A 19,485-nucleotide genomic window follows, 5' to 3' on the forward strand; every position below is an offset into this window, starting at 1 on the left:
TTAAAAATATCAAAGGAAGTAAGCATTTATTTTTTTAAGTACTGACTATATTGGTTTTCATTGTTTGGGAGCCTTTTTATAAAAAGTTTTCAAATCCCCATTTCTTTCCAGAGAGGATTACAAATTCATACCATTATTAAAATTCAATATAAGAAATATGACTTGAAATAATTTTCTTTCATGGATATATAGCAAGGTATAGCTGAGGTGGTGTTGCTTATAATTACTTTTTACTTTTATTTTCTTTCTTTTTTTTACCAATCATATCTGCATGGAACACAATGTTATTTCCTTCTTTTATTGCCTCTGATTTGATGGTATTCCCATGTTGTGCTATGGGGTTCATTGGCATGATTTTATGACTACATCTCTAGATTTTGTTAAAAATGAATGAAACACCCTCCACTCAGAAGTGAAATTGAAATGTTCTTATTCAGCAGGGATCCAATTCTGCTTAGTTGTGCCATGGTAGAAAGAGAACCTGATGTATCTCTATTTCATAACAATCATCTCTCCCTTTGCTCACTCAGCAACCCTTTCCCTGACTTCCCAGTGCACTTGGGACTAGTTGAGGTATTATTGTCAGCATATCAGAAATGCCCCCTCTTGGGCCTCCAGGCTTTAGAGTGCTTTATGAAGAATATTATTTGCTATTTGTCAGGGTGTAACTAGCAAGGACAAACAGGGATTTGTCTCAGAGCACTAACATGAAGGAGGGTACAGGATGTATGTTCTTTCAGTGGTAATTCCTCTCACTTCATCTCATCCTGATGCCCTGATGGTTCATTCTCCTGTTGAGAAACTTCACCCAGACTGCAGGACCCTCCAGGATGCTGTAATCATAAATGTCCCTCTCCTAAGGCCTCCCTCTAACACCTCCATCCACCCACAACCCATATAGTGGCCAGGTCTAGACTCTCTGGTGAATGGACCACTCCTGCTCCCACCACAACCATACACATGATTGGACTGACTCCTGTAGCATCACTGTCAGGGATCACTCCCATTTGCTCCAGTTGCAATAATTCCTAGTTATGATTGGCTATTTTTTAGTTCTCCTACCCCCAGGAAATAGTCAGCCTTGCACCATGCCTGTGGACAGTCCTCTTTTATGTCCTATCAGTGACACTGGCATTCTCTAAAGTGCTCCAGATCACAGTCTTAGAGTGTGTTGGATTTTACACTCTCCTTCATTCTCTAGTCTGTCACCAAGGGAAGTAAGGAGAATTAAAGTCTGGTTCTTGTCCTTTGTGACCTTGGGCAAGTCCCTTCTCCTCTCTGGACTTCAGATTTTTTCCCCATAAAATAAGGATAATTAGATGATACAGATCTCTTCCAGCTATCAGATTTTATGCAGCTACTCAAGTCTGGGAACAACTTTGGAAAAATGGTACTTACTTTAGTTGAACACATCTAGCCACATAGATCTTCCATTCAAGAAATTCTGTATTGCTCCTACTGCAAAAATCAAATTGCTTTGGTTGGCTTTTAAAGTCTTTAAAATTTAGTCTCCAGTTTATCTTTGCAGTCCTTTATGAGCTCTATTTTTCAGCCAAAATGGCCTACTTGTTATTCTCTCTAAATTCTATTCCACCTTCTTCTCCAGGTTCTGTATAGGCTGCTGCCCATGCCTGGAGTACCTTTCCTCATCTCCTTCACCTATAAAAAAATCCTTAGTTTTTTTCAAACCTCAGCTCAAGTAGCACCTCCTATAGGAAGCCTGTCCTGATTGCTCCAGCTACTTGTGTCCCACATCCCTGGAGTCTCTGCATGCACATGTGTGTGTGTGTGTGTGTGTGTGTGTGTTTTCTTGCCCTCTCTGTGCTCCTCACCAACAATTAACAAATTGACTCCATTAACTTTTTAGACTAAGGTATACTTTATAAAAAACCATCAAAGAAGTGGACATAAAACATTTCCCTCAGACTAAGGTACCTTCCCCTTTGAAAACACAAGGTCCCTGGGGAGTGTGGGTTCTCTTTCAAGTGTAAAGGGAGGAAAGCACATGGGTGACAAATCCTGGAGGCACCCCTCCTCTGGAAGCTCTTTTCTCCCTCTGGGAATCCTCATGATACTCACTTCAGGTTATGGTTCCCTGATGGGTAGATAGCCCATACATGTCCATCCACCACCACAAAGGGTCTCATTCCCTGAAGTTGGTGCCACACTCTCTTTCTTCATCCGTCCATGGTTACTTCTTCTGTTCTCCACTTCTAGTTACTGATGAGACTTCTCAAGGGACTTGTCAATCTCCCGAACTCATGTGGTCATCTGAAACTCCTGCCCCAAAATACTTGTTTGTCTAAGATCAGGGAAGAAGGAACATAGAAACAGAGGTGCCGTGTGCTCGTGCACACATAGCAGTCTGGAGGGAGAATGTGGCTAGCTATCTCTCCCCAGACTAGCAGCTCTGAGAAACCTTTCTCATGTAACCCCACTTTCAAGACTCCTCTCTCCTTTTCTCACCAGCTCTCTCTGTCTCTAATAATGACTGAAATTCTCAAGAGTTTTCTTAATTTTAAAATAATTTATTAAGTGACTGACCAAGAAATCCTAAATATATTCAAAGAATTCTTGTGGCTTTCCAATGACATCCAAAACTCCTGGCTCAGGTATTTATAATGCACTTTGGGGAGCTCATTATTCAGCTTCTCTCTCGAACATCCCAAGATATCTTTAATTGGTAACTAGCTAATTAGGAGGTGGTCCATCAGACCCTCAGCCCTTTCCCACAAGAAGAGGATGGGTGATTTGTTTGTCAATTATTCAAGAAAAGAATCATTGCAGAACCTTCCTGCTAGCCAGAATCTTTGAAAGAACCACATTCCTAAGGACAAAAAGAATGCAAAATTCTGTAGACTGGATGGAGCCAAGTCTAAAACCTGGCTCAGGAATTCTCTCTAATGTAAAAATATTATACTATATGAAAAAATAAATTCTCACACTGACACAGCATGCGTTGATGTCCACAGATAAGGAGAGAGTCCCATACTAAGGGGCTATGAGACTAGGGTTTCATTCACTCAGTCACTAAGGAAAGAGACGGAGAAATGAAGAGGCTATCCCATTTATAATTATATTCAGTTCTATAATATATTCTCAGTTAGCACCTCCTGGATCATAGCTCCTCCAGCTACACAGTCAATTAAGAGACTTTTCGTTATCATGCAGTAATAACCTTGAGTCATTGTGGTCCTGAATCAGCTCCCCATAGTTACCATGTGGTTGGATTAGAAACAGAATGACAATCTGTTTATGCTCTAAAGACTGAAACAAAGCAAGAGATATTATTTGCACATTCTCCAGGGCTTGGCCCTTAAAAACCAGTTCACCCCTGCCTGCTCTCTCTATTTTGTATGTATTTCGGGTTTATAAAATTTTGTACGTATTCAACTCCCTCTTTCAATCTCCCTGAGAGTGGGGATTATTTGATTCTTGTGTCCAACCTCTAGTAGAGTACTTGATGCACAGTAGGTGCTAAATTAATACGTATTGCATGGATATATCCAATAAATTACTTGAATCCTTAATTAATGCACATTGTATGAACCTTCAAGGATTTGTGATTTTGTCAGCAGAGATCTCTCTCCACTGATGCAATGTGCAACCCATCTACACTGTTTGTTGTATACAGATTTCATGAGTTTCTGTTGCCAAAACATTCATCCGTCTCACTGGTTAACTAATCTGCTGCATTTGAGGCTCTCAACTCACCTAGATGATGTCTGCTTCTGGGTCCCATGCAAAGCCATTGCAGCTTGTTAGGACCAGCCTTTTGCTTGCCACTGGAAGAACCTTTGAGAATCCAGGGTCATAATGAGGAACCAGAAGTGGATAGGAATGAAAGCAACTCTGGAACAAATTGAAATAGGCCAATTCTTAGTTATTTGCATGTGGGTCATCTTGGCATTTTATTAATTTCAGTCAGTTTCCCCCAGATCTCTACCATGTTCCCTAGTTCTCCTTTATATAACCTCATATTTCATAGTCTGAGGCCAGTAAAAACAGCAGGGTGACTCAGCAGCAGGAGAAATGGCAGAAGGGGAAATAAGCATTTATATAGTGCCTACTTTGTGCCAGGCACTGGGCTAAATAAATATTATCTTATTTGATCCTCACAATAATCCTGTAAGATAAGTATTGGTATGATTCTCATTTTATAGTTAAAGAAACGGAGATAAACAGAGGTTAAATGACTTGTCTAAGGTCACACAGTAAGTGTCTGAGTTGAGATTTGAATTTAGGTCTTTCTGGTTTCAGACCCAGTGCTCTATCTACTGAACCACCTGGTTCCTTCTAGAATATTCTCTAAAACCAAATAGAAATTAATTCTGGAACTCTATGCTGTATATAATGACTAAGCTTAAGTTTGGCACTGAATGAGATATGAGAAGTCATACCTCTCTCCCTTCTTTACAAAAGTGCTAAACTATGATTGTGAAACATTGAATATACTGTCAGACTCAGCTAATTGGTTTTACCACATTATTTTTCTTTTCTTTTATTCTTTTGGAAGGGAAGAGGTAGTTGTTTTACCAATTCCATGTTGCTTAAGTGAAGTGTGGTTAAATGAAAGATACCCAAATCTGTCAATTTCTCAGTTTTACTCATAGACCTTAGACTAAGTATGAAAAGTTCTTCAAACTGGACTGCCTTTACACCCTGTGGTTGGATAGTCTGAGGTTACCTAGGTATGCCCCAGGGGTCATCTCTACCATGATCAAATTAGGTAGAATGGGATTCATTCAAAGGATTAGAGAAAGCATGGCATTCAACTAAACTGCCTTGAGAAAGAAATGTTTGGAGAGGCCTTTGCTCTGGCTTTGGTCTTGGTGTCTATCCTGTCCCCCCCCTTCACTTTTCTTTGGTCAGAAGAGGAATTTGAGAGCTTTAAAGGATCCAAAGGATTTTAGACTTCTCATCAGTGTCCCTGTTTCAACTGATGGCAGTGTCTGCTTTGGGAAATAGAATGGACACAGACTCACAGTTCCACGAAGGATCCCAACAAAGAAACTACACCATACCTAAGAGGGACTTCTTCCAGCTGAAGCTATAAATGACCTCTTTGCCACATTTGCTCTGTAAATTCCAGCCCAGTTTCCCCTGGACTCTCTATGTACTTTGAAAAGAATCTGACATATGTTTTGTTGGAGGGGAACAAGGAGGGAGAGAATGCTTTGTACCAACTATTCTTACCATACCATAATAAACATACTCCTTTTTTAAAGGCTCCTGAAAGCTGATTAAATTTATTTTCAACCTCTGGAAATTTGACTCTCATGAGAATGGGTGTTGGGATATGCCTTCAAAGCTCAGATGGGTTATGCTTTTGTTACAATGGTGCTTACCAGGTAAAGAAAGGAAGAGGGAAAGATTTGGAAATGAAAGTGATGTAAAAACAAACAAACAAAAAATTTAAATGAAACAATTTCTGGATCACATACTGTTTGGAATTATCATTTACATTAACTTTGTGAATAACTGAGAGTTGACTGGAAATAGAAAGAATCTACGCAGGGAGGACCAACAGCTAAACTGAACAGCAGAGACAGAATCACTTCATTCCTGTCTAAAGCAGCCCCCAGGCAAAGTTTGGAAATAATTCCACCACTGGAAATCTTAGTGGGATCTTCTTTTTAATTTTACTTTTTTTCCCAAAGGAAGAAAGTAACATGGAGGCAAACACTCTGACATGGTCCAAACCTTCTTTGAAAGGAAGCCAAGGACAGTTGGTTTCATTGCTCTGCAGTTCTGGGATCTCCCATTCCAGACCCTTTATCTGGGCCAGGGTCTTGGGCCAGCCTCCTATCTGCTTTTCTGGCTGGGCACTTCTCAGTGCAAAAGACCCTCCTGCCAAGAATGAGCTTTATAAACAGAGTCTCTTTGAAGGATTTTACAGGGAAAACAATCAAGAGAGGGAGTGGAGAAACTGAAAGAGATGCTCCTCTGGCTGGGTGGCCAAATCTTAATGGACATATTTTGATTATACTAGCTTCTGAATGTGAGGCTACCATTAATGAGACTAAAGTAATGAGGTTCACAGGGTCTCATTTCCTTCCTTGTTCTGTAGAATCATTTAGTTCAAGCTTTGGGAAAATCACAAATTTATTTCAAGATCCCAGAGATCAATATCACTCTATAAATTTAGGGCTTTAGGGAAATTTTACTTAAAATTGTTTCATGAGGGAAATGCCCGAGGCAGACGCTTTAGTTCATTCAGTTCTTTTGAGGAGACCTTCTTATCTTAATTCTATATGAAAGGATACATTTGCAGGACTATGTCTACTAATCAAACACAGTGTTTTTTATGGTTCCTTCATGGATGTGGGAAGAGAAGATGGAGGATGAAGTAGCCAGACTCAATAGAGGAACATTACTATCTTTTAATTGTTTTAAGGAGCAGTTCTTCATATTGTAGATTATTCCAAGACTGATGGTCCTCTCTTTTTCTCCTTCTTGCCCTGGGTTTATTTCCTAACTGATGACAATCTTTCATCTAAGAGAGGTAGGAAGAGATGGAATCTACATACAGCAGGTTCTCCTGATGCTTTGATACACAACTTGGAGGCTGAAAGTACTGGCTGAAATAGAATGAGATTGGAGAATTTCCTGTTAGTTTTAACAAATGAATGAATGAATTCACAAGTGAAAAGCATCTATTAAGTGTTTACCCTGTGCAAAGTACTGTGCTAAGTGCTGGAGATACAAATGGAAAAATAAGAAGAAAGTCCCTGCTCTCAAGGATCGCACATTCAAATGGAGGAGACAACATAGATGGAAGATTTCAACTGCAAGTCAGACATCAAGGTCTCTTGGTCTGTAGGGGGCACTGATGGGCAAAGTAAATGGTAATCCTCTTCTTGAATGTCATTTCCACCAATAAAATCATATCAGTTTCTGATATTAAGTCATTTGACAGTGACAAGGACTCTGGTGAAAAGAACTGTCTTTTCTAGGTCTTCAACCTAGAAACGACGTGGCTTCAACAATGTGGCTATAGAACCCACAGGAGCAATCACCAACCTGCATCTCCACATGGGTTACCTCTCAAGATGATAGCTGAAAACACTGTACTGGAAGTACTGCTATTCCCAAGGCTTTTGGGTTTAGGGCCCTGGGCTGTCTCCATCAGGGGAAATAATGGTCTAAGTAGTGGTTTTGATTTCCCTTTCTTTCCCTCAAAGTGTCTTATTGCTTCAGTATATCTAACCTTTCTATTTTGTGTTTGGCAGCTGGTAGAGATCTCTGATCCCTTTCCATAGGAGGTACTTTCCTAAATGATGGTTTGGGGAGTTAAGCTACCAGTAGGACCAGTAGCCTGGGCCCTGTCGTCATTTTCAGGACTCTTGGGCCTATATGCCTGTGGCCCCAGCACATCTTTATTTATTTATTTTTTAATTTGGGATTTATTTAATTAATTAATTTTGAATATTTTCCCATGGTAACAAGATTCATGTTCTTTCCCTCCCTCCCCTCAACCTCCTCCCACAGCTGACACACAATTCCCCTGGGTTTTACATGTGCCATTGATCAAGGCTAGTTCTATATTATTTTTATTTGCACTAGGGTGATCGTTTAGAGTCTACATCCCCAATCATATTCCCATCAACCCATGTGATCAAGCAGTTGTTTTTCTTTTGTGTTTCTACTCCTACAGTTCTTCTTCTGGATGTGGATAGTGTTCTTTCTCATACATCGCTCCGGGTTGTTCAGGATCACTGCATTGCCACTAATGGAGAAGTCCATTACATTAGATTGTACCACTGATTGTATCAGTCTCTGTGTACAATGTTTTCCTGGTTCTGCTCCTTTCGCTCTGCATCACTTCCTGGAGGTTGTTACAGTCTCCCTGGAATTCCTCCACTTTATTATTCCTTTAAGCACAATAGTATTCCATCATCAACCTGTACCACAATTTGTTCAGCCATTCCCCAGTTGAAGGGCATCCCCTCATTTTCCAATTTTTTGCCACCACAAAGAGCCCAGCACATCTTTATAATCATCATAGCAATTCATTTTTTTGTTATTTTTAATCTATTTAATTTTTACAGTTTTTCTCAATTACATGTAAGCACAAATTTTTAATATCCATTTAAAAAATATCAAGTTACAAATTCTCTTCCTCCCTCACTTCCTCCCTCCTTGAGAGGACAAACAATTTGATATAGATTACACATGTTCAGTCCTGCAAAATATTTCCATATTAGACATGTTGCAAAAGAAAATACAGATCAAAACCTCAAAGAATAATAAAGTAAAAAAAAATATTCTTACATTTTCATTGAGATTCCATTGGTTCAGGGGGCAGCTGGATGGCTCAATGGATTGAGAGCCAGACCTAGAGACAGGAGGTCCTAGGTTCAAATTTGGCCTCAGCCATTTCCTAGCTGTGTGACCCTGGGGAAGTCACTTGACCCCCATTGCCTAGCCCTTACCACTCTTCTGCCTTGGAACCAATACACAGTATTGATTCCAAGACAGACGGTAAGTGTTTTTTTTTAAAAAAATATTCCATTGGTTCTTTCTCTGGGGTTGGATAGCATTTTTCATTATAAGTCCTTCAGAATTACCGTGGATCATTGTATTACTGAGAATAGCTAAATCATTCACAATTGATCATCGTACAATATTGCTGTTTCTGTGTACAATATTTTCCTGGTTCTTCTCATCTCACTCTGTATCAGTTCACGTTGTCTTCGTAGGTTTTTCTGAAGCATCCCTCTCATTATTTCTTATAGTCCAATAGTATACCATCACAATCGTATGCCACAACTTGTTCTGCCATTCTCCAATTGACAGACAACCCCCCAGTTTCCAATTCTTTGCCACCATCAAAAAAGACTGCTATGAATATTTTTCTACATATAGGTCCTTTTCTTTTTCCTTTGATCTCTTTGGGATACAAACCTAGTAGTGGTATTGTTAGGTCAAAGTATATGCATGCTTTTATAGTCTTTTGGGCAGAGTTGCAATTGAGCAATTCACATTTATATAGTACTCCAAGGTTCTCAACAATTTTGTGAAACTGTGAGCTATGAAGTACCAATAGTATTATCTTGACTTTACAGATGGGAAATGGGGAAATAGATTCAGAAAGTTCATTGTTATAGTGACACCAAACTGCCTCCCAGTGTGTAACATTTATCTTTTCTCTCACTCAAGGTGACTTCTCAGTCAACAGCAGGCAGTCTAGTACAGAGCATTCAACCTAAAATCAGAAGACCTCAGGTCATATCCTGAATACGACTTTCTACCTGTGTGACCTTGGCTAAATATCTTAACTTCTCTGGATTAGATAATCCCAAAGTCCCTGTAAATTCAGGTTTGTTATCAGAAGATCCAGAGAACTAGGGAAATTCCATCCCATCTCTTTTCCCCATGGCCTGCTTTCCCACTGATGCAATGGTCAATAGACCCTAGGTGGTTTGAGTTTTCAGAATGAAAGAAGTAAAATGACCTCTTCTAATTTTGCCTTGGTATCACCCAGTTTTTATTATCTTTTTGAAAGCACTCTACCTACATTCTTATATTTGTCCTATTCTCTCCTCATGAGCAGACATACTGTGCCCACCCTGTGAGCTATGATGACTAAATATAAGCTGCTATGTTTGCTGTAGTTGTTATTTTAATATCTACATTAATATTCATAACATTATCTCATGCCTTACCTCCTCAGTGAAGCCCTTCTAACAGCTCTAGCCCTCTTGACTACATCTAGTATGTATGTTGGTCCTGATTTTTTTTTTAAAAGTAGGAATTTCTGGGGTATTTGCCCCTTTCTTTTCCATTTATTAACTAAAAACCTGGTGAAAATAAAGTGTGCCTGCTCTAACTAATAATTTTATAATGGTTGGTTGGGCTAATTGGAGAGACTGAACAAGATGAAGTACTACAGCTTTTAGGGGTGAAAGCAGTAGCAAGCTGGAGCAAAGAAAAAGAATCAGGATGTTGTTCGTGAAGAAATGGAATAAAAAAATTGGAGGACTTGCCAGTTTCCTCTGATGAACTGCTGGAGTGAGAGAGAGATGTCAGTTCCACCCCCATCCCACCCCACTTTCAGGAAAATGGTTCAGTCAGAGAGTAAGAGGCTTCAACAGGGCTGCTGGGGGAGAGGCTTCTGCCAAGAAGCTCTCATATCTGGGACTATACGTGAAGGAGAATTCACTTTCATTTTTGAAACTAATGACTGCTCATCTGAAGATTTCTATTTCATTTCCCTCATTTTAATAAAAATTTCCCCCTGGAATATTGTGAATGTGACACTTACAAGTGAGGAAACCATGCTCATATATGAGTGGGGATCTTGCCTACATCTTCTTAGGTTTCCAGAGTAGGGGCTATGAGATAAGAGCAAGAAAATTCCCCTGAGAATGCATGGGCCTTTTGTATCATGAAAGATTCTCTAACATGATGGTATGAAAATAATAATGATAATGATAATGATAATGATAATAATAATAATGTCCCAGAGATACTCGGAGTCTGTTGAAGATGAACTTATATCCCAATACTCTTATTCAATTACAAAAGGAATCATTTTCTCCACCTGTGTAATAGTCTGCAGAATATTAAATATAAAAGGAGTAATAGTATAGCAACTTATCCTTGGACTGTTTCTTTCTGAACCCCATTAAGAAAGATGAAAAGAATGATAATAATAATAATAGTAATACCTCCCAATTTTTTAGCTTATAAAGCACTTTCCTTACAAGAGTCCCTGAGGCAGGTGGTGCAAATATTATTATCCCATTTGACAGATAAGGAAATTATATATTTTGGAATTTAATTATTTTCTGTTTTGTGTTGATCTTCTGTTGTTTAATGTTTGTTCTGCTCCCAAGCAGACAGGAAGAGCATTGACTCTTCCTCAGTGCTCAGCACACAGTAGGGGCAAATTAGAATGCAGCTTTATTGAGGAGGTGAGACTTGAAGATGGTCCCCATTCATACATGAGGGAGCCAAAAAAATTCCTGGAGCCTTAACTTCTCCTCTTTCCTCACATAACACCAGCACACTGAGAGCCTGCTCTGCCATTTAGCATGTGGGGCAATAGCAATGATTTATGTGACCAGGAAAATAGAAGTTCCCACTGAGACATTTGGTTGTCTGGGCACAGCATTGAATTAAGAGGGGACTCAGCCTCTAAAGCCTCCTCTTCTAAAGGAGTTTGAAGAGGCACAGCGTGGCCAGGCAAGCCAATGATCAGATCCCTTCTCTCTTGGATGGGGGAATTCCCTTTGGTGTTTAACTGAAGGGCAGCCAGGGCCACAGTGACTGAGGGAGCTGAGCTGGAGGCTCTGACCGTTGATTTTCAAAGAGTGGATGACTCCAGGCTAATGGAGGAGCTAGCTAAATGCTAGCTCTAAATGCTAGGTGGAATGTAGCAGCCACAGTCCTTCCAGTCAGGCAGGTCTGATCCCATCACCTGGGGATGGAAGGGAAATTTACCAGGAGTTTGGTCTCAGATGTCTTCAGCTCCTCCCCTTTCTTTTTCTCCTTTTTTGGTTAATCAAAAATCATAGGCTCTGGGGAGGATAAACTGAGAGAATGTCAGAATCACTTAACCAATCAATTAATGTTATAAAGTGCCCACTCTGTACCAGGTATGGTACTAGTGAATTTAGAAATGGTAGCTGTGGGGTACTTGGTCTATGAAATTAGATGGGGGAAAATTCACTAATGTTTACATAGTATTTAGCATCTGGCACATAGTGGGTGACTAATAAATGTTGTTGAATTGAATTATGTGAGCAAAAAATAACTTTTCTGAGAAGGTGTCCATAGTCTTTACATGACTGCCAAAGGGTTCTTTAACACATAAAAAGGTAAGAACCCCTGATCTAATCAAGCTCAACTCCTCATTTTACAAAAGGGGAAAATGAGGAGAGAGTGGGAAAGGCTTATCACCTGGCCAAGTGACCTCAAACTCCAGTGCCAGAGTCAGGTCTCCAGAGTTCGAATTCTAGTGGTCTCTCCCTTTCATCCCTCCCCTCCCCAAACTACCTTTCTAGGCAACAGAATCTCCAGAGTCCAGTGGCACTATGGGAGATAGATCTTGAGGTCAAAGCAAAGTGAAATAAACCCAACTTATTTCTGCAGAAATGCTACAAAAAGGACTGACATCCTCTTACTGTGGTGACTGTTCCTAATGCCTTTGACCTCAGGAGTCTGGAACTTATAAGGACAACTCTGCTACTTGACTTTTTCTAACTTCCCTGATTTATATACTCTTGTCCAAACTTTCTAAAATCAATCTTTTATCCCTATTGCCTCTACAGCCCTTAGGCAGAATTAATTGTAAGGATCTGACCTCTGGGGATAACTCAGCAATCTGCTCCAAGTCCCAAACCTCTCCTTTCTCTAGCCAAACACATTTATTCTCTGACCCCAATCCTGGCTTGTCCACAGGGATTTTAGCTCTGAGTGGGATGGGTGACTCCCATCATCCCTGGGGGATGAGGGGATTGACATAGATGACTGACCCTAACCCAAACATGCTAGACCCTCCATTGGTGAGAGAGGACTAAGAGTGGGGCCATGTCAATAAATATAGATTAGATAGTCTATAGATGAGGCCAAGACTTTGTGGATGCTGCCACCTTCTAAGATTTGATTCATGCTGGACTCCTACTTTCCTCCAGAATTAATGAGCACCTAGAGCTAACTGTCAATTAGAATTCATTTGTATATGTTTTATATCCAAAAAGTCAAGGAAATTTCAGTGATTTAGTTGAGGGGAAAGGTTTTAATTCATCCAAGAAGAAGAATTAAAAACCGATTCTAATCACTTTGTATTGTCTAATAAAAGGGTGTCTGGGCAGAGAGTCAAATCGAATTAGCTGAGGAGAAACAGGAGCCAATGAAGAAGGAGAAGGTGAACTCTTTTGGAGGAGACCCCAGGGCTTTAAGGATAGTGGGGCCTGTTGCCTGTGAGGGCTCTGAGTCATATTTTGCCCCTCCTCCTTCTGGCACCATGGAGCTCTGAATTGCATAATCCATCCCTTCTCTCTCATCCTATTTTCTTCTGTTTGATCTCTGAGCTGTCTTGATTGTACCTGCTTTACGTTATAGACTTGGAGACTTGGAGAAAATACCTGTGGACAAGTCATGGTCTGATCAGAGGTTAGAAGGAATCCTGAACTGGGAGTCAGGAAGCCTGAGTTCTAGACCTAGCTCTGCCACTAATAATATATATGATCCTGAGCAAGTCTTTTTCAATCCCTGGGTCTCAGTTTCCCCTTGTATAATATGAAGGAATTGGACCCTTCTATCTAGAGACTGACCCAGCCTTGATGCCTCAGGTTCTGAGTTTTTGGGTTTCTCAGGAAAATCCTCAGGACATGCCCCACCAGGGATAATTCTCTTGAAATCTAAAGTAGAGGAAAGGAAAAGAAGAGGAGATTTAGCTTTGCCAACAGTAACATTCCTTGTTAGAGGCCAGAAAAGCTGGGAGGCTCCTTTGCCCCTGCTTTAAGGCTCTTCTCCCCTGGGGCATATTGGGTCTTTTTTGGCTCAGTGCAAAGAACATCTGCTTTCAGGGAGATGTTTTCTGATACAAATTTTTGTCTGCTAGAAGTGAGTCTTAGGGAGAGGAGGGGTATGGTGGTGAATATTTACCTCCCTCATGATATTTTTTGTTTCCTGGCTATTATTTTATTTTCACTTAATTACTTTTATAGCACAGAGACATTTTTATTCTTTTTTTAGATCCAAATTCTCTTCTTCTCCTTCCCTCAACGAGAAGACAAGGAAAACAAAACTTATTGCAAATATGGATGGTCATGCAAAACAAATTTCTTCATTCACAATGCCTCCCCCCTCCATAAAAGACAAGAAAAGCAAAAAAGCAGAAAAAGATAAGCTTCAGTCTGTACTCTGAATTCATCAGTTCTCTAGCTGGAGGTGATTAGCATGTTTTATTATGAGTCTTTTAGAATACGATAGGTCATTGTATTGGTCAAAGTTACTAAGTTCTTCATAGTTGATTATCTTTATAATATTGCTGTTATTGTTAGATTGTTCTCCTGGTTATCTGGTACCTCAGAATTGTTTAAATTTGTATTTCTCTAATTGTTAGTGATTTAGAGCATTTTGTCATACAGCCATTGATAGCTTTGATTTCTTCCTCTAAAAACTGCCTCCTCATATCCTTTGGCCATTTATCAATTAAGGAAAATCTCTTTTCCTTGTAAATTTGACTCAACACCCTATATTTGTGATGACAAACCTGTGGCACATATGCCAAAAGGGCCAAAAAGCTCAAAAAGAGTTCTTAATAGAAAGGGACTGGGGCGGAGCTATTCCCTTCCCCCTCTCCAGGCCCCTGAGGACATTCCTCACTTCCCCTGCCCCTCTGCCCAGCAGTCCAATGGGAGTGATTTCTTCTTCCCCTGTCTGGGGTAGGGGGTATGGGGGGGGGAATGCAGGAGATGTGGGGCATGGCGCTCAGACCTGGGGGGGGCAGGGCTAGCACTCTACCTCAAAAAGGTTTACCATCACTGCCCTATGTTTTTAGAAATGAGGTTGTTATCAGAGAAATGATGCAGAGATCCCCCCCCCTCCCCACAATAAGTTTCTTCTATTTTTAGTTGTGTTGGTTTTGATAAGGCAAAATTTTAAAAATTTTATGTAATCAAAGTTATTAATTTTATCTCCCATGAATCTTTTTCTTGTTTGGTCACAAACTCTTTTCTATCCACAGAACTGACAAGTAATTTCTTCCCTGCTCCCCTAATTTGCTTAGGATATCACCCTTTATGTCTAAATCATGAATCCATTTTTGAACTTATCTTAATATACAGGGCAAGATGTTGGTCCATGTCTAGGTTCTGTCAGACTACTTTCCAGTTTTCTGAAGAGTTTATTGTCAGTGAGTTCTTACACCAATTGCTGGAATCTTTGGGTTTATGGAATGCTAGTTTATTGCATTCATTTGTTTTTGAATATTGTGTACCTAGATCAATCTTTTTATTTCTTACACACTACCAAATTGTTTTGACGAATACAACTTTGTAGTATAATTTGAGATCTGATACTTATTAGGCCCCCTTTCTTACCATTAATTTTTTTTTATTGATTCCCTATCAAATTCTTGACTTTTTTGTTCCTCCATATAAATTAAAAAAATTTTTAGCTCTATAAAGTAATTCTTTGATTGATGTGGCACTGAATAAGTAAATTAATTTAAGTACTCATCATTTTTATTATATTGACTTGGCCTACTTATAAGCAATTAATATTTTCCCAATTATTTAGATCTGTCTTTATGTGAAGAATGTTTTATAATTATGTTCATATAGTTCCTGTGTGTCTTTGAAGGTAAACTTCCCAGTTTTTTTACTGTCTATAATTATTTTGACTGTAATTTATTTTTCTATCTCTTCTGAATTTTGTTCATAGAGTACAGAAATGCTGAAAACTTGTATATTTTATATCCTGCAACTTTGCTGAAATTGTCAATTGCTTTGATTAGCTCTTTAGTTGACTATTGCCACGTTGGCAAAGATGTAGCATGTGTGCAGAGGCAGCACCTGGGGAGCTGCTCTATTCCCCCTCTTCCCAGCACCCAAGGACACTTTTTGCATGATGCTTTATTTGAAGAAAACAGTGGATAGCTGGGAAAGAGGGGGAAGGGGAAGGAAAAGGGAAGGAAAAGGGATTCTGCCCACACAAGCAGCTTGCTTGGGGCAAAAGTGTCCCCTCTTCTTCTAGGTACAATCACAGACTTTTATAATCTGACGCAAGATTCTCCTCCTCCCCTCTGTTATAACGTTCATAGTCTTGAGCATGTGATTTTCAACATTACATACCCCTAAGTTAGACCCTAAAGGTCAAGCAAAACCTGTGACTGTCAAGGGATTCTCAGTCTAGGACAAAAAAGACACTTCTGAAACTCACTGTGCTTTCCCTCCTTCAGCTCATCTTGTAGCTGGCTTTCTTCCCAGGGTACAGATAAACTCTTCTCAAGGTTTTTGAAGATAGGTCAGGTAAACTAAAAGGTTTATGGGGTGGAGGTAGGGGACAGATAGTTTTAGCTTAAGGAATAGTAATACTAAAGGGTCTTGAGAATTAGGGTTATAAGCCAAATACTACTCTAAGAATTACACACTGAATCTCATTCCACAGAACATGAAGATAGAAAGCAACATGCAGGGTAGAATATGGTAGGGACAAAGGAGAGATCCAGACAAAGTGCAGTAAGAACATTTGAGGAAAGGGAGAATGCTTTCAGTTGGAGGGATCAGAGAAGAATTCATGGAGAAGGTGCCTTGCTAAATAGAGCCTTGAAGGAAGGAAATGAGCATTTATTAAACTTCTATCATAGCAGGTATCAGGCACTTTGTGGCACAGTACCAGGCATTTTATTAAGCTCTTTACAAATAGATTCTCACAAGAACCCTGGTAGGTAGGTGTTACTGTTAATCCCCATTTTACAATTGAGGGAACTGAGACAGACAACGGTTAAATGACTCACCCAGGGTCACATAGCTCATAAGTATTTGAGACCAAATTTGAACTCAGGTCTTCCTGACTCCAGCTCCAGGGCTCTATACATTGAAACACTTAGCTACCTTTTTAAACAGGATGGAGTATATTTTGAAGCCCCTTCTTCAAGATGGTCTATCTTTAAGAAGGTAAAGAGATGGGAAACAGCAACTTGAGTTTGCAGAACACCAAGTAGTTCAAATTGAGCCAGCATGGAGAACTAATATAAAATAAAAATAGAAAAATAGGTTGTAGAGATTGTGTAGAATCTTAAATGCCAGGCTGAGGGATTTTGTTTCCTGACAATTCTCTGGCATAAGGGAGTATCTCTTATGAGGACAGTAGGGTTCCCCTATTAACAGTTACTTTCTACAAAGGGGCTCACACTGCCCTTTTCCCTGAGAGCACACAGATAAAGCCCTTCTCTGGGAACCCAGTTTATTGACCCACTCTGAGACATCAGGGAAAACCGCCTCTTAATGAGTTAGATATTACATGTTAAACAATGGGATTCTGTTCAGTGCAAGGCTTTATGGGAAGCAATGGGGAAGAAGAGGAAGGGCAGAGAAAGAAGACTTGATTTACAACTCAGATACCATGCTAAAATAGAGTATATGCAACTTGTGTAAGGGTGGTGTTACATTGGGGAACAGAGAGAAATAGAACCATTCAAGGGGAAGAAAAGTATGCTTCTGTGGGAGGGAAGGGTGCACTTCAAAATCTCCTTTTGAATGTGTGGTTCTTATCCTCTGATTTTGGGTGACACCTGTGGAACTGGTTAATTGGCATACCAGTGCTCAGGGCAAAATGTTATTTATGGGTTTATTTTCAGTGAGAAAAACAAGCTAGTGGCAGATAAAATATTTCAAGGTTTGCATGTTCAGGAGAAAAACAAGCTAGTGGCAGACAAAATGTTATTTGGAACATACAACTGTAATAATCTTTAAAATATTATTGTGAATATTCTTTTCTATGAATATGTTCTATAAGCTTACAGCCTTCCTTCCTTAAGGGAAGACCATCAGGGATAATCATATAACAATGCTTTCCATGTATAGGCTCTAAAATCTACAGCCTCAATTAAGAGGGGAGACCTACAGTCTCAAAATTAATCTCAATCCCAATCTTATAACAAAAGTTGTATTTTGTTTTGATGGCAATAGGGAACCACAGGACATTTTTGAGTAGGGGTGTTACAAAGTTAGACATATACATTAAGAAAATTACTTTGGTAGCCGTGCCTAGATGAAGCCCTAGTTGAATGTTAGGATCAAAAGCCAAATTGTTAATGATTGAAGAGTAAGTAGATGATGTAAATAAAAGTGGAAGCATTCGATGTAGGCGATTGTTTTTAGGACTTTAAAAATGAATCCCCAGAATTTGAGTTTGAAGGGTCTACCTAATCTATACACAATTGGGATCTTCATTATAGTATGCCCAAGAAATGGCTGTCTGGTCTCTACTTGAAGATAAAAATGGGAAGTTGACCACCTTTCAAAGCAGCCCATTCCACTTCTGGACAGCTTTAGTTATTAGTAAGTTTTTCATGATACCAAATCTAAAATGTTCAGGGAAGCTAGGTTGCTCAGTGGATAGAGAGACAAGCCTGGAGTTGGTAACCAGGCCTGGGTTCAAATATGAACTAGGTCTTACCACTCTTCTGCCTTGGAACTGATATTTAGTATCAATCAAATCTAAGACAGAAGGTAAAGGTTTAAATAAAAAAATCTAAATTGTTTCCTGTTTCAATTCCCACCCATTCTTCTTAGTTCTTCTGCTGGGGCCAAACAGAACAAGTCTAATCCCTCCTCTACCTGATAGTCTTTCAGATATTTAAAAGTATTTGTGATATTTCTCCTGAGACTTCTCTTTTCCACACTACATACATCCACATCCTTCATCCTCATGACATGAACTCAAGGCTCTAGTTTGCCTTCTCTGGACATTTCCCAGTTTGTCAATGATTTTCCTAAACTATGGCTTTGAGAACTGAATAAAATACTATAAATGAGGTCTTTAAAGGCAGGGTACACTGGAACAAATACTTGTAAATCCCTGGAAAAGGTGTCTCTCAGTGCTTTAGTTTTTTGACTGCCCCATTACACTATTGACTTATGTTGAGCTTTTGATGTTTATTCAGTCGTTTTCAGCTTTTTCTGATTCCTTGTGACCCCATTTAGGGTTTTCTCAGCAAAGATACTGGTCTGCTACTTCCTTTTGAAACTCATTTAACAGACGAAGAACTGAGGCAAAGAAGGTTAAGTGACTTGTCCAGAGCCACACAGCTAGTAAGTGTCTGAGGCTATATTTGAATTCAGGAAGACTGACTATAGGTCTCCAAAATGCCTCCATAATGAACCTGTGGTCCATCAAAACCCTCAGATCTTTTTCAGAACAACTGCTATGTAATCTTACCTCCCCTACTTTGTATCTGGAAAGTTGACTTTTTGGAGTCAAGACTTTACATTTGTTCTCATTGAATTTATTTTTTATTATTTTTTCTTATCAATCCCACATTCACTCTAGCCTGTCAAGATGCTTTGGATACTAATTCTGCCTTCAAGTTAGTTAATCTATTCCTCCTAGTGTTGTGGCATCTGCAAACTTGATGAACATGACATTTATGCCTATATTCAAATCATTGATAAAAATGTAAAATATCATAGGATCAAGCATCCATCCCAGGGGTCCTCCACCAGAGCCTTCCCGCCACATTGACACTGGACCATAAACATTTTGTCCTTGATCCTGGCAGCTTGGAATCCAACCAGCTTAGAATCCATCTAATTGCATTACTGTTTAATTTGTATCTCTCCATCTTTCCCACAATAATAATACATGATCCTCTATTAAATGCTTTGTGAAACATCTAGGTAAGTTCTATTTAGAACATTTCCCTTATCTAATCATTTAGAAATCTTGTCAAAAAAGGAAATGAGATTGATCCAACATAACATGTTCTAGATGAAGCCACACTGGCTCTTTAGGATCACTGCCTCC

At 39.5% G+C, this 19,485-nt stretch overlaps 1 long non-coding RNA gene across 1 annotated transcript in view; it reads right to left on the reverse strand.

Annotated features, from left to right (window-relative positions):
- Positions 1–734: 734 nt before the first annotated feature.
- LOC103105638 (uncharacterized) overlaps positions 735–19,485 on the reverse strand; it is a 28,207-nt gene continuing 9,456 nt past the window's right edge. Inside the window, exons 3-4 of the long non-coding RNA XR_458179.3 lie at positions 3,715–6,581; positions 735–2,302 (exon numbers count right to left, since the gene is read on the reverse strand). This is a non-coding gene — a long non-coding RNA (uncharacterized LOC103105638). The remainder of the gene's footprint in view (positions 2,303–3,714; positions 6,582–19,485) is intronic.

This window comes from Monodelphis domestica, chromosome 1 (genome assembly GCF_027887165.1).
Source record: "Monodelphis domestica isolate mMonDom1 chromosome 1, mMonDom1.pri, whole genome shotgun sequence".
Lineage (NCBI taxonomy): Eukaryota > Metazoa > Chordata > Mammalia > Didelphimorphia > Didelphidae > Monodelphis > Monodelphis domestica.